The following is a 14,070-nucleotide window of genomic DNA, read 5'->3' on the forward strand; positions in this document are numbered from 1 at the left end:
AAAGGAAGTGTTGGGAACAGATGTGGGGGAGCCTCAGGAAGTAAGGATGGCAGGTTTGGCAAGGAGCTACCTGCAAGGGCAAAGAAGAGTTTGCATACCTGCTGAGTGCCGGGTGTACATGTAGCCGACCTTCTGTGTTAATTAAAACAAAAACAAAAACCAAGAGTTGTAACGGTGTTTGTGTGATCTCTGGAGGCTGCTAAATGGGACCTCAGCCAACCATAAAAGATGACAACAGCAGCCCGGCCAGCTTTTGAACCTGCGAGAGGAGGAAGAGGCAAAGGAGGTTATTGGAGCCAACCCTCAAAGCATTATTCGGGTAGAGAGCTACCCACTCATCCCGAGAGGAGATGTAGACAGGCCTCTCAGGATGCCCCCGAAGCGGCTCAGAACCGTGACTTAAATAGAGATCGTCCAGCCTGAGACCACGCAGCCTCCCCGCAGCGTCAGAGGAGCCCCAGTTGGACCAGATTCCCGCTGTCCGCCTTGATGCCGATGACCCTCTAACGGTGAGGAAGAGGAAGGTGAAGGTATAGAATAAGAGGGCGATGATGATGATACTGCGGTTGTTGCAGAAAAATTAGAAAAGGGAGAACTGAAGAGCAGGCCAGGAAGGAGCGAGAGCAAGAGCTGGAGAAGGAAGGACGTGTGGAAGGCACTGGGAGTGGGAGCCCTCTGCTCAGCCCGCCGCCCACCCGGCCTCGGGTCTTCAAAGTTAGCAGGAGGTGGGAAGATGATGCTGTTTGCAAGAGCTGTGCAAAAGGCGCGGATGAGCCGAAGACAGACAAAAGCTTTGTCAGCGATGTGCCGCGATCTGAATTTCACAAAAAGCTCATGGAGAAATATATTAAATGGTACAGGTTTATGTAGTTAATTAAAGACTGTAAAATGTAAACGATCATTCTGACTTTATTTTGGTTAGTTTTTGTTCTGTTTCGCCCCATTTAAGTTATGTATAGGCTCCCCTAATTCTAAGTTCAAAAATATATTTTCCTTGATTGGTACCTTCTTTGATAAGGACCTAGGAATTGGTTTAATCCAGTTTCCAGTCTCTAAATGTTTCCTGTCATATGTTTTCTTTTTAATAATGGAAAAAGAATCTGCTTGTAATAAATATTTTAAAGAATCTAAATAACCAAATCTGTGTCCCCCAACTTCGTTGTTGGAATGTATGCAGTTTATAAAACATTGCATATTTAAAAGGAAAATCACAAGGATTTGTTCTGGCATGTTTTTCATGAAAAACTTGAAACCAACCTATGGCGATGAATGCTATGCTAGATGAGTTATCATGGAAGGGTCAGGACACCAAGATCTTCTCCATTATTGTAGTTACCAATCACCTGGCACATATCCCTGTGCATAGGTGTCTTGGATGAATTGCATTCCCAACTGAGATGCAGGGAATTCCCATGGTTTAGGGAAGTTCACAGAGCAAAATAGCAGCAGAGCCAAAACTAGGAGCTGCCATCACCCCCCACTGGCCCAGCTGGTGGGTTATGAAATATGACAGTCCAGCCCAGTCCTGCTGGGGAAACCAGGGACTCACTTCCATCACCTTCAGCCTGGAATGGGCCTCAGCCCGTCCACACCCACCTTTTCTTTATCCAGCTCCTTTGCTGCCAGGGCCTCAAGATGAATATATCTTTGCCTTGGAAAGGACGCAGGAATTAATCAGGGGCGGTGCCTAGCCAGGCATCCTCCCGAATGAACCCCAGCTCTGAGTTTCCACAGCAAGGCCTCCATTCAGCAGGCTACCGGGGCAGTCGATTACAGAGACTGCTTGTGAAAGAAATGATACCACTCAAGGCCTCGTAAAGCAGTTTCATTATCCTGCCACAGATTTTTGGCAATTCCTCAAGTCTGGCTTGTTTTATGTCTAATTACATATCGCCATACATATCCCCCGTATGTTATGTTTCACATAATAAATACATGGAAAATCTTTCTCTTTTTCCATTAGCCCCTGCCCAGAAATGAACAGATTTCTGGCGTGTGCTTACGCAATAAAGAAGCAGTTGTTTCAGACACTGTGACACTTCATAACCGAACTTTATGGGCCCCTGTTGCTCTGATTCACGGGGCTTGAAAGAGGGACTTGGGTTTTCTGTATGTTGTTTATGCTCTGGAAGCAAAGGGTGCTTGTCAAGAGCAACGTCCTGGGATGGCTGGAAACCCAGCCAGTTCCTCAGGCTGGGAGACAAAGGGGCTGTCAGCTATTGGAGGGTGACACTCTCGCTCCTGTGGGTGAAGCCTGGCTGCAAAGGCTTTCCTGTAGCTGTAGTGCTAATAGAAAGGCCAGGGTCTCATGAGCATTGCTCACTTGTGTGTACCTCATCTAACAGTCAATCTACATGCATTTATTAAGCACCTTGTATGTGCCCAGATCTGTTCTAGATGCTGAGTGGGGGAGGAAAGGGGTAGATAGTGGGGAGGAAAATGCCAGAATAGAAATGCGGAGATAGCTCATAATGGAGTTATGAGAGCAGGATTTGAAACTGGATGGCCTGGGGTCAAGGCCAGGCTCTGCTGCTTACCAGCTGTGGAATGCTTGACCAGTCACTGTAAACCTCTCTGAACCTGTTTATACATCCACTAAGTCAGAATGCCATGCTGCAGCCTCCTGGGTTGTTGTGAAAATTAAATGAGATAATCCAAGCCAAGGGGCTCTGCTGTCCCTGGCCCAGAGTGTGTGCTCAGAGATGGCCCTTTACTACCATCATCCTTACTCTCGCATCATCTGCTATGGGCTGGGCAGTGGCAAGTTTGGAACACAAAGGATATATGAGACATGGCCCTGAAATTCAGTCCTGGATTTGAAGTTTAGCTCGCAGTGATCAAGGAGGTGAGCCCTGTGCTACTCACAGGGGACAACTGGGAGACACTTTGGTACTGGGCTGTCATCAGTACAGAAGGGCTGGGCTGCTGTGGGCTGGAGACCATGAGGGCTTCCTGGGGGACATGGGTCTTGGGCAAAAGGTACAGTGAGTTAGGGGGGAAAAGATAAACAGGGAGCATGAACAAAAGTAGAAAGAAAGAGCACAATGTTTTGTGAGAGCATAAAACCATTTATCACCCATGCCTCAAACGCCGATTGAGAATCTATTGCTACAAGTACTTACTAAGTGCAAGGTAGCCTTCGGACCATGGGAACCCAGAGCTCCTTGCCCCTGGTCTAGGGGCTCAGGACCCATACCCAGCAAATGACAGTACAGTCATGCACCACGTAGCGCTTCAGTCACGACGGACCGCACATGTGACAGGGTCCTGTAAGATCATAAGGGAGCTGAAACACTCCTGTTGCCTACTGACATTATAGACCTCGTAAGCTCGTAGTGCAACACGTGACTCATACTATTAATATGGAATAAAGATATAAGGAAATATTTTGTACAGCTGTACAGTGTGTTTGTATTTTAAGCTAAATGTTGTCACAAAAGAGTCAAAAAGTTAAAAACAATTTAAAAGTTTATAAAGTAAAAGGGTTACAATAAACTAAGGTTAATTTATTATTGAAGAAAGAAAAACTTTTAAATAAATGTAGTGTAGCCTAAGGGTACATGTTTATAGAGTCTACTACAGTGGACAGTAATGTCCTAGGCCCTCACATTCACTCACCACTCACCCCTGCCTCACCCAGAGCACCTTCCAGTCCTGCAAGCTCCATTCATGGTAAGTGCCCCATACAGGTGTATCATTTTTTTAACTTTTGTACCATATTTTTTTAATACTCACCTGAGGATATTTTCTCCATTGCTTTACAGAGAGAGTGGAAGGGGAGGCAGAGAGAGAGGGGGGGAGAAAGAGATGTGAGAGAGACACATTGATTGGTCGCTTTCAGCACACGCCCCAACTGGGGCTGGGGATTGAGCCTGCAGCCGAGGCATGTGCCCTTGACGGGAATCAAACCTGGGACCCTTCAGTCCGCGGGCCGACACTCTAACCACTGAGCAAACAGGCCAGGGCTGTACCATATTTTTACTATAACTTTTCTATGTTTCGGTATACAAATACTTACCCTAGTGTTACAATTGCCTACAGTATTCAGTACAGTAACAAGCTGTACAGGCCTAGGAGCAGCAGGCTGTACCATATAGCCTGGGCGTGTAGTAATCTGTACCACCTAAGCTTGCGTAGGTGCACTCTGATGTTTGCTCAGTGAGGAAATCACCTAACAACACATTTCTCAGAGTTGTGCCCCTGTCTTTAAGGGCGGCATGACTTTCTCAAATAAAGCTTCCCAGTGCAGAGGAGAGAGATGCACCACGGTCAGGGGCGGGAAAAGAGGTAGTTGTGGTGGTCTTTTGACCTGGCCCCCTTGACCATGTGATGAGACTGTGCACTGGGGGCCGAGGGAGATCAGGCTGGGCAGATAACCCAAACTAAACATCTACTCCAACTTTGGACCCAATAGCCCTGACGTCACACCCAATACCATAACCCATTGAATGTTCCACGAGGACAAGGACCTTGTCTGCTACGTTCAAACATTAGCTGGCACATCATAGATGTTCAAAAAATGTGTACTGAATGAAGGAATTAGTGGTAACTGAATCATGTACTGCCCGGTGTCTTCTGCTTGCCCCCCCAGGTCCACTTTTCTCCTTTCTCCATCTCACCCTCTGCCTAGGAGACTAATGAGCGTGAACCACCTCAGTGGGCTCCCCTGCCCTCTAGTTGTGCTTGGGTTTTGTAAATGTGTGTGTGTGTGTGTGTATTTATATATGGAGCCACTTTAAAATGGAGTCAAAGCTAACATCCCAGAGGAACTGCCTCTCACATCTTATGCCTCAAGTCTTTGGAATGTTAGAACAGGGCAAAATAGCCTTTGGACTAGTCCTAAAGCAACATTGTGTCCCAAAGAACTATTTGCAAGGAAAACAAAAAGCAAATATTATGACTACGGGATTGATTACCAGACTGAAATTTTTTTATAAAAGCATTCTTTATTGAGAAGTATAGAATGATAGTTAAAAAATAGTCCTGGGGATGTAAAGTACAGCATAGGGAATATAGTCAATAATATTGCAATAACTGTATGATGCCAGGTGGGTACCGAAAATACTGGGGGGAACACTTTATGAAGTATGTGATTATCTAACCGCTATGCTGTACACCTGAAACTAACACAAAATAATATTGAATATAAACTGTAATTGAAAAAAATTTTTAAACATTCTTTAAATTAGCATCACTGTGATGTTAGCTTTTCTGCACCAGTAGAAATGCCTTCCTTCTACTGATGCAGTTGTTCCCTTTCCCTTTCTCTAAAGACCCTTTGCCTTTGTTTCCTAATTGTTTCTACCAGGAATCAGCACCTCCTGAATAGCTTTTTTTTAAAATCTTAATTAAATGCTCGTTGCCTCTCACTTTGAAAGGCCTTTTACTTTTAGGTTAACAGTTTGGACAGTGGGGAGTCCGGGTAGGAGACTGGAGAGAGGGAGGAGAGGGAGATCCAGGAAACTGGCTCCGTCCTTACAGAATCTCCTCTGCTGGCTGGGACCCTCCACAGGAGTTCCTCTCAAGGCAGGCTCCATTCCACACATAGGGTCCTCCCTGGGTGCTGGCAACCCCTCCCTCTCATAAGCAAGCATAGGGATGGTAACCCTTGTTTCTAGCCCAGGTTTCTGCACAATCCATTCTGTCTCCCCTCCACCCTGACTACACCTCTGTAAACATCCCTTTGTAAGTGAAACCTCATATTAACCTAATGGGAGTGTACCATTTGTTCCTTTTTGAGACTCCGACTCGCACATTCCCAGATTTCAAATTTCTTGTGGCAAAATTCTAACACAGTGCTGTCCTTTCTGTCTCAATTCTGGGAGTCTGGTAGAAGATGCAGATGTCTGATGGACTCTTTGACCAATCAAGCCTGCCTAATTCAACTTTTTTTCCTACTCCACAAATACTGCAGAACAGGAAAGGGCTCCAAAATGCAGACGTAGAACTTGCAAAGAGAATCCAAGTGAGCACGAGCACTCAGCAATGCTAGTTTTGAATCTTTTCTTCTTTTTTCCTCGGTTCCACTGGTAGCCTCAGTGGACAACCACAGCCCACACAAATGGCAGCAGAAATAAAAGAACAGAGAATAGTAGATCTGAAAGGAGCCTAGAGACCACCTAGATCAACCCCTCCTTCACCACCACCTCTCCTGACATCTCCACCCCACCATCTCTACCTTCAGCACCACAACCACCCTCACCGTGCCCAACACCACCACCTCCACCATCACAACCATCAAAACCATGCCTATCACCACAACCTCCACCACAACCATTATGCCCAAACTAATATCAGCACCACCCTGACCGACACCATCACCACCACCATCATCACCAAGCCTGACCCAACTGCCTTATCTCCCCGCCACCACATCAGCCCCACCACAGCCCCTCCACAACGGCAAACACCACCACTGTAGAGAAAGAAAGAATGAGAGCCAGAAAGACGTGTGATTTGAAACATAAAGCACTTAGCGGCTTAAATAGAACTGGAGCTCAGTTCTCTTAACTTTTAGTCAAGGAGACTAAGTCTCGAGTAACAGTGACTTCAACCACAATTTGTAAAAGGTAAAAGAAAAGAAGGTCTTTAGGAGAACAGCCTGATATTGAAAGACAATATTTATCTCACATTGATTTTTTAAAAATAGACTTTTTAAATTTTTATTATTATTATTTTTAAAATATATCTTTATTGATTTCAGAGAGAGGAAGGGAGAGGGAGAAACATCAACGATGAGAGAGAGTCATTGATTGACTGCCTCCTGCACACTCCCCACTGGGGATGGAGCCCGCAGCCCTGGCGTGTGCCCTGCTTGGGAATCGAACAGCGCTATCTCCTGGGTCATAGATCAATGCTCAACTGCTGAGCCACCCTGGCAGGGCAAAAATAGACTCTATTTTTTAGAGCAGTTTTAGGTTGACAGCGAAAGTGAGTAGAGGGTAGAGAGCGTTCCCGTACACCCCGGCCCCGCACATGCCCAGCCTCCCCCATCAGCACCCTGCTCCAGGCCGTCCGCTCGCTGTAACTGATGGACCCACACTGACGCGGCGTCCTTATCCAGAGTCCACGGTTTACATTAGGGTTTACTCTCGGAGTGGCACGCTCTGTGGGCTTTGACAATGTATGACCAGTATCACCATTAAGTACACAGAAGAGTTGCACTGCTCTAAACATCTGTGCTCCACCATTCATCCTTCCCTCCTCCGGGCCCCTGGAAATCACTGACCTTCTTACTTTCTCCATAGTTTTGCCTTTTCCAGAATGCCACATGGTTGAAACCCTACAGCATAGCAGCCTATTCAGATTGGCTTCTTTCACTTAGTCATAGGCATGTAACTTTCCCCCACGTCTTTTCATGGCTTGACGGTGCATTTCTTTTTAGTGCTGGATAATATTCCACTGGGTGGATGTGCCGCAGTTGATCTCCATGCCAGTGGTGGCTGAATCTTAATCTCAGACAACCCAAGTTTCACGCCATTTCCCCAGAATGTCTGAGTTCCCACAGGTGAGAGTGGGGCTGTCGTTAGAAGCAAGGGTTCAGGTGAGACCCCAATGTCACCAGTCTACTTGGTCACCGTGGAGGTTGCCTGTGGTCCTGTCTGCATGATCCTTCCAATATGGGAGGGGGTTGAGGGCCCCTCCACTTCTGGGCCCCACCTGCTGCTTCCACAGCCTAATGGGGCAGGAGAACTCACAATGGGGCTATTTAAGACTGTGATCTTGTCACGCTGCAAACCCTTTTATTTCTCTGGGCCTTGCTGCCTCCCCAAAGGTCCCCCCAGAAGGGAAGGTACAGGTCCCCTCTGCTCACAGATCCCAGATTTCAGTAGAATGCCACCTTTCCCCAGGACCCAGCCAGGACCCTGTGCTTTCTACCTCCTTCTCCCGGACACTCCTTACAGCCTCTTCCTCCCTCCAGGGACTAGTTTCTCTAGTTGGGGGGGAGGGGGAGTGTCTTACTCAGGATGCTTTTTCCTTGTCTCTGTTGCTTTTGCAGTTTCCCCTACAGCCAAGGCTTTTGCACACAAAAGTCAGGAAGAGGCTCCTTCCATTTCCCTTTGCCCCCTTGGGTCACATCCTTTCCCCGAGGCAGCGAGCACAGCTAGCCTAGCTGCAGGACCGGGAGAAGGGTGGGAAAGGAAGGAAATGCACTGGGGAAAATACCGGTCGGTTTTTTAAAAATGTTACATGGCAGATGGTATCTCGTTGAACCACACCACAATGCTGTGACGTAAATACTGCCATTATGCTCACTCGATACCTGAGGAAAGCAAGGTTTAGGAAGAGTAAGCGATGTGCATGAGGTCTGAGAAGGGGCAGGGTTGTCCTGGGAACCCTGGTGCTTGACCTAGCCAGTGCCCCTGACCCAGTGCCATGCTTCCTGCCTGCCATCCCTTGCCTGCCTCCACTGCGCTTCCTGAGCAGTGTGTGGGCAGTGGGAGCAGGGATATCTGGGGTTCTCGAACTCCTGCTGGCTCCCGCAGGTCCTGAGGAGGGACCAGGGTCACACCAGGGTCAGAGCCCCCCCTACAGGCACTGACAACCATTTTTCTGCAGGAGCAGATGTCTGATCTCACTGGCCTTCCTGCTTCATTCAATCAATCAAATATTGGTTATCATTATTTATAATCCCCTCTGAGCCTCACAACCCAGTGAGAAAGCTCTTTTGAGGTTCTGACAGAAATTAAATTAAATTACCTGCCGGATGTCACAGGCAGGAGAGCTGTGCTCAATCAAACACTCTGACTCCCCAGCAGGAGCTCTGTCTGCCACCCCAGCAGCATCCACAGCCAGAGTTCTGGGATGGCCTGTAGTCCCACTGTGAGTGCAGGACCATCAAGATATCAGTCCCTGGCCTGGGCACATACCAGAGAGGCCTCCCCTTAGGCTGGGGAATGAGATAAGGAGCCACAGTGCAGAAGTGGGGGTTAGAATCCAGCCAGCCCCCACGACACACAGAATTCTGTCCATCCAGTGAGCCCCAAGATCACAGCCATCACCCCAGTCTGTGCTCTGGCTGGAGAGGCAGATGAGGCCATCAGAAGGGTCAAGCACCATCCACTGCCCAGCTCACCTGAGGCCCCAGGACAGCCCTATGTAAGAAGACTGGGGTCCTAGTACAAAGGACTTTTGTCTGTGATCAGGAAGCCTGGCAGCTCGGGTATGGCATGTAAACACACAGCAGGGCTCTGTAGTTCCTTATGTAAACTACAACACTGCAGACTGGCACCTGGGGCTCTCCGTGAGAGCAGGATTGAAGCTTGCCTCTGATAAGCAAAGGCCTTCTCTGAGCTTCCAGATCCTTACAAGCAGGCTCAAAGGAGAACACTTCCAGACACTAAGGAGAACAAACAGATTTTAAGCACTTTGACCCAATTAAAAAGGGCTCAGTTTACTTCTGCTGATATTTTCAAGACTCTGGTGACAGCCATTCTCTATTCCTTATGGCAAGTCCTTCAAAGACTCTAGTGTCTGGTTTGAATGTCATTCAATGCATTTCTTTATGCAGGACATTCTCTAATACAGACTAGCCTTCTTTTCTGTTAGTCAATCAACAAATATTTATGGAACCTCTCCAAATGGCTAAACAGGCTAGTCTACTTGGCAGAAGTTTGTTGACCTACCTACCCTTAGTGGCCCGGGGCCCACTTTTCAGTCATGTGCTAAGAAGACACATGTGGTTCCTGGAGCTCACAAGCTTTCACCTTCTACAGGCCCCATAAAGCTCCAGAATCCCAGCCTTCCAGCTGGCTAAGTGGTTCTTGAGAACCCGATTTGGGGGGGGGGGGGGAGCTGACATCCAGGTGGCAGTGCCCCTTGGTCCTGGGCATGATCCTTAATGAGGCCCAAGGTTGCCACCTCCACTGGGTCTTTTGACAATACTCCACCCTTTCCTTCTCCCTTGACCAGCCCTTGGCTGGTCTGGTCCCGCCCCCACCCCCTGCCTTGGCCCCTCTCATACCCTGGAGCCTTCTTACCATTTGGGCCTGAAACCCACTAAAGAGCCCTGCAGCCCTCACAGTGCCAAGCTCTGACACTGACTTGGCAAGGCCAGCGGCAGTCTGGAGTTTGTCCTTTCTCAAGGGCCCGCCTCCACTCCCCAAGGCTTTCTTATGGGCCTCAAGACCCGACTTCAGGCCTCTGAAAAGCTGCCTCCAGAGTGGTTAGTGGGGCTGCATCCATTTGAGAAATCACAGGGACCTACAAGAAGTGACCCAAGGCCTTGGTCAGGGAGGGGACCATGAACTACCCAAGCCCTTAAAGCTAAGCATGCCCAGTGCCTCTCTGAGCCCTAGCTTTTTCATCTGTAAATGGGTTAAAGTCTGGAACAGTGCGGCAGGGGTAGGTGGTGGAGCGAGACAGGCCTGGACTCAAACCCCAGCTCTGAGCTGTGATCTTGGGTAGGTTCCTTAACCTCTCAGAACTGCAGCTATAGCACCTGTAGAGGGGGAAGATAATAGTACTTACCCCCTGTGGCTGTTGACAGGGCTGCAGGAAATGCACATAAAGTACCTGGCATGGAGGGCTTAGTAAGCAGGACTCATCATTACTTCATAGGCCTGTTTTGAGGCCTACATCCAACGAGATAATGTGAATGTGTGCGCAACAGCTTGGTGAAATAGGGTGTGCAAATGGTAGTAATTACCACTTATCAGGGTGTCCCCCTCTCCCTGAGCCTCCTTCCCCTCCTTCTCTCTGTCTAGTTTATTTTTACTTCTCTGCCTTAACCTCCCCTTGGCTGTTCTTCCTCTAGTCTCTTCCATCTCTTCCCCTCCCCACAGCCTTTAGAGACAACATCCAACATCAGTTTCACCTTCCCTCCCTCCAGAACCCACAGTGGCTCCCCATTGTCCCTCATGTCCAAACTCGGCAGCAGCACCACCTCTAGTTATCTATTTTCCCTCACATCCCTCTTCAAAGCAGAGCCCTCCCCCTGCTGAGCAGCTCTCCTCTCTGTCACTACCCCTGTGGTCTCCTTCCCATCGTCACTCACACTATGCCCCCAGCCTAGGAGCCCTCAACAGATATAATCCCACCTTTCAAGACCTAATTAAATTCAATTTCTGAGACAACAAATATGTTGCCTCATAGCTACTCTGTGGCAGGGGCTTTTAAAAGGGTTCTTTCCTTGGGAACCATAATCTTCTAGCTGTATGACATTAATTTTCTAGCTCTAGCCATAATATTCAAGCCATGTGATCTTAGGAAACTTACCTACCCTCTCTGAGCCTACCTCATAAGGTGGTTATGAAAATTCAATTAAAATAGTGGTTTGTAAATTTCCTAGTGTATAAAACTTGATCAATAAATAGTAGCTACTTTTGCTGTCCTGGTTCTTGGGTAGATAAAATGAAGCTACGCAGACCAGCTGGGAGAGTTTGGCTTTCACTGCACATTCAGTGATCTTTTGGTTAAAATCAATATCCTCTCACTCATCAAGTGCCTGGCCAGGCTTCCAAAGCTCCGTGTCACAGTATCCTTGGAGGTCTTGTCATTCAACACTCATTTATAATCATCCCACCTGGGCAGGAACTTGTGCTAGGCATGGGGCAGGGGTGACATGTGAGGCTAACATCGCCACAACAGGGTCACTGGAGGAGAGAAAAGTACATAATAAGTACCCAGGTCCCTATGCTGGCCTAGAACACAAGGGGCACCCCTGGTGGACTGGGACACTTCTCGCCCAGCTTTATCTACAACTCCTGCCCTATCTACCCCTGGGGCCTGTCCCTTCTCCAGCTCGGTCTCCCTCCCCTGGCTTTCCCTGCCTCCACTACCCTGGCCTCCCTGCCTCCCTTCTGTCTGGTTAACAGCGAGAGCTCTGTCCTGGTTCAGTCTGCACATGCTCTGTGAGCTTCCTCTGCTCAGGGCATGCTCACCTGCCCACACACCTCCAAAGGTGGAAGAACTCCTCCTAGAACCCACCTCTGTCCATCTCTGTTGCATGCTCTGCTTTCTTTTAGGGTGTTATGACAAGCCCAGGCTGGATTTGAACCCAGCTCTCTCACCTCTCAGCTAACCTTGAGCAAGTGGCAGCCCCTCTGGGACCCCACACCTCGGCCTGCCCCATGTAACACCACGATTGCACATGTGAGGGCACCCGGCAAATGTCAGGGGTCTAGAAGCAATGGCTAACAGTGAGAGACAGGAACACAGCCCGTACAGAGGCTGGAAAGGTGCATGGAAGTCAAATGGCTTCAGGCACCTGCATCTCTAACTTTCCTGCCGGGCATCCCTCCCAGAAGATAATCCCTGCTCCCTGCAACCCTGCCCCTCTGCTCCCCTCAATTAGATTATGCAGGTAAAGCCCCTTGGAGCTAAGTGCTCTATAAATACAGAGCATTTCTATTAGATCCAGTTTGGGGAAGCTGCGAGAAGCTGAAAGGGGAAGAGCGGTTCCGGGAGGTCTGCACCAGCTGAACTGAACAGGGCTTCTTGTGGCCCAGATGCTATTAGTCAAAACCAATGGCGGCTGCCAGCATCTGGGAGTTACGAGTAACCAGGGAGGGCAGAGCTGGCGGAGTTTTGAGCTTTTCAAGGGCTTTGGGCTATTTGTCTGGTAGTTGTGGTTGGAATAAGCCCAGGGCACGTTCAGCGGAGCCCCTTGTAAAATTTATTTTTCTCCCCATGTGAATTTAAGGGTTGGGGGGTCTTCCTGGTTCTCACTTATTTGCACTTGTTTGCAGTCTGCTCTCAGGGACCCTCTCTGTTGACCCTGAGAGGGGACTGAGGTGTGTTGGACTCAGCTGCAAGGCTCTGCAGGCTGGGTCCAAACCCCAACGCTGGGCTCCCAGGAGCGCTCCGCCTCCCCCTCCCCCCGGGTCAGCCTCTCCCAGGGGCACGCCTATCACCACAGCCCATCCCGCTCCTCTTCCCTTGACCACTGGGGTGGCTTTTCACCCTTGCTGCTCGGGTCCCCTGCCATGGCACACATCGCACCTGGGAGAAGGGCACAAACCGGGCCGTTAATCCTGGTGTCCCGGCAAACACCCACACCAGGGGATCCTGCCCACCGAGCACCATCCCCAGGCAGATCCAGTCTGGCCTGGTGGATCTCTCCGTTTCTCCTCCAGCTGATCACCACTGAGGCAGCCACACCCCCGACCGCTCCCATGCCCTCTGTCAACCTCTCCCCACCCTACATTCCCTCCTACTCCCTCCACTCCCACCCTCACCTCGCCCGCCACCCTTCCAAACTCCCCCCTTAGGATGCCAATGCAGTCCAAAGGAGCCCCTTGTCAGGAAGACCTCAGGAACAGCACTCGAAACTAGGGATCACAACCTATGAGCAGGGGATCCCTGCGACACTGAGTCTGAACAGGGTCTGTACAGGGTGCTAGGGCGTGACAAGCCTTGTCTGTGAGTGGGATCATCCACACCCCATACTTCGCATCCCCCACAACCAGAGGCTGGCAGAGGCTGGCCGGACTGACCCACGAACACCCACCCTATAGGGGTCTGTATTGCAAGAAGCCCTTTGTCACCCATGAGGAAGAGCTATGGAATTATTCACGGTGGTCCAGAAGGACATTTCCTGACCATAAGAAGCTCATAGTATCTTGGAAGAGACAGAGTAAAAAAATAATATTCACAGGAGTAAGTATAAAGTTGAATGAAAGAAAAGTCAGGGGAGCGGTGAGAGGCAGGCAGGAGGGGGATCCGGTCTCACTGGTCGTATGGGAAGGCTTTTCTGAAGAAGTGACGGAGCTGCCTGTCAGGTTGCCCATCTCCTGTCCCCACTGCCCTGTTCCTTGTCTGAATGCTCTACTCCACAGCCTTCCTGCAGGCACTGCCTGCTAATAACATGCCCACAGCTGAAGAGGGCCTCATCTCCAGCATCTGGACATCACACTCATCAGATCTCCTAAGACTAACCCACTTAACTTCTCTAAGCCTCAATTTGCTCATCTGTAAAATGGGCCTGACTCAACTGATTATTATGAGGTTTAAGCACGACAAGGGCAGTGAAGGTCCTTCGTGAGCAGGCAGCATGGGGTGAAAAGTTTCTGAGGTCTGAAGGAGACAAAGGCCAGGATGATTTTCTTTTAGAAAACCCCACCCCAGACA

General features: G+C 49.2%; 1 pseudogene across 1 annotated transcript; it reads left to right on the forward strand.

Moving 5' to 3' along the window:
* The first annotated feature begins 228 nt into the window (after nt 1–228).
* On the forward strand, nt 229–6,308 carry LOC308567310 (spliceosome-associated protein CWC15 homolog pseudogene; annotated as a pseudogene). Its single transcript has 2 exons — nt 229–854; nt 6,185–6,308. The product of its transcript is annotated as a spliceosome-associated protein CWC15 homolog pseudogene (transcript).
* The last annotated feature ends 7,762 nt before the right edge of the window (nt 6,309–14,070 follow it).

This window comes from Miniopterus schreibersii, assembly GCF_964146895.1.
Source record: "Miniopterus schreibersii genome assembly, chromosome: 14".
NCBI classification, from domain to species: Eukaryota; Metazoa; Chordata; class Mammalia; order Chiroptera; family Miniopteridae; genus Miniopterus; species Miniopterus schreibersii.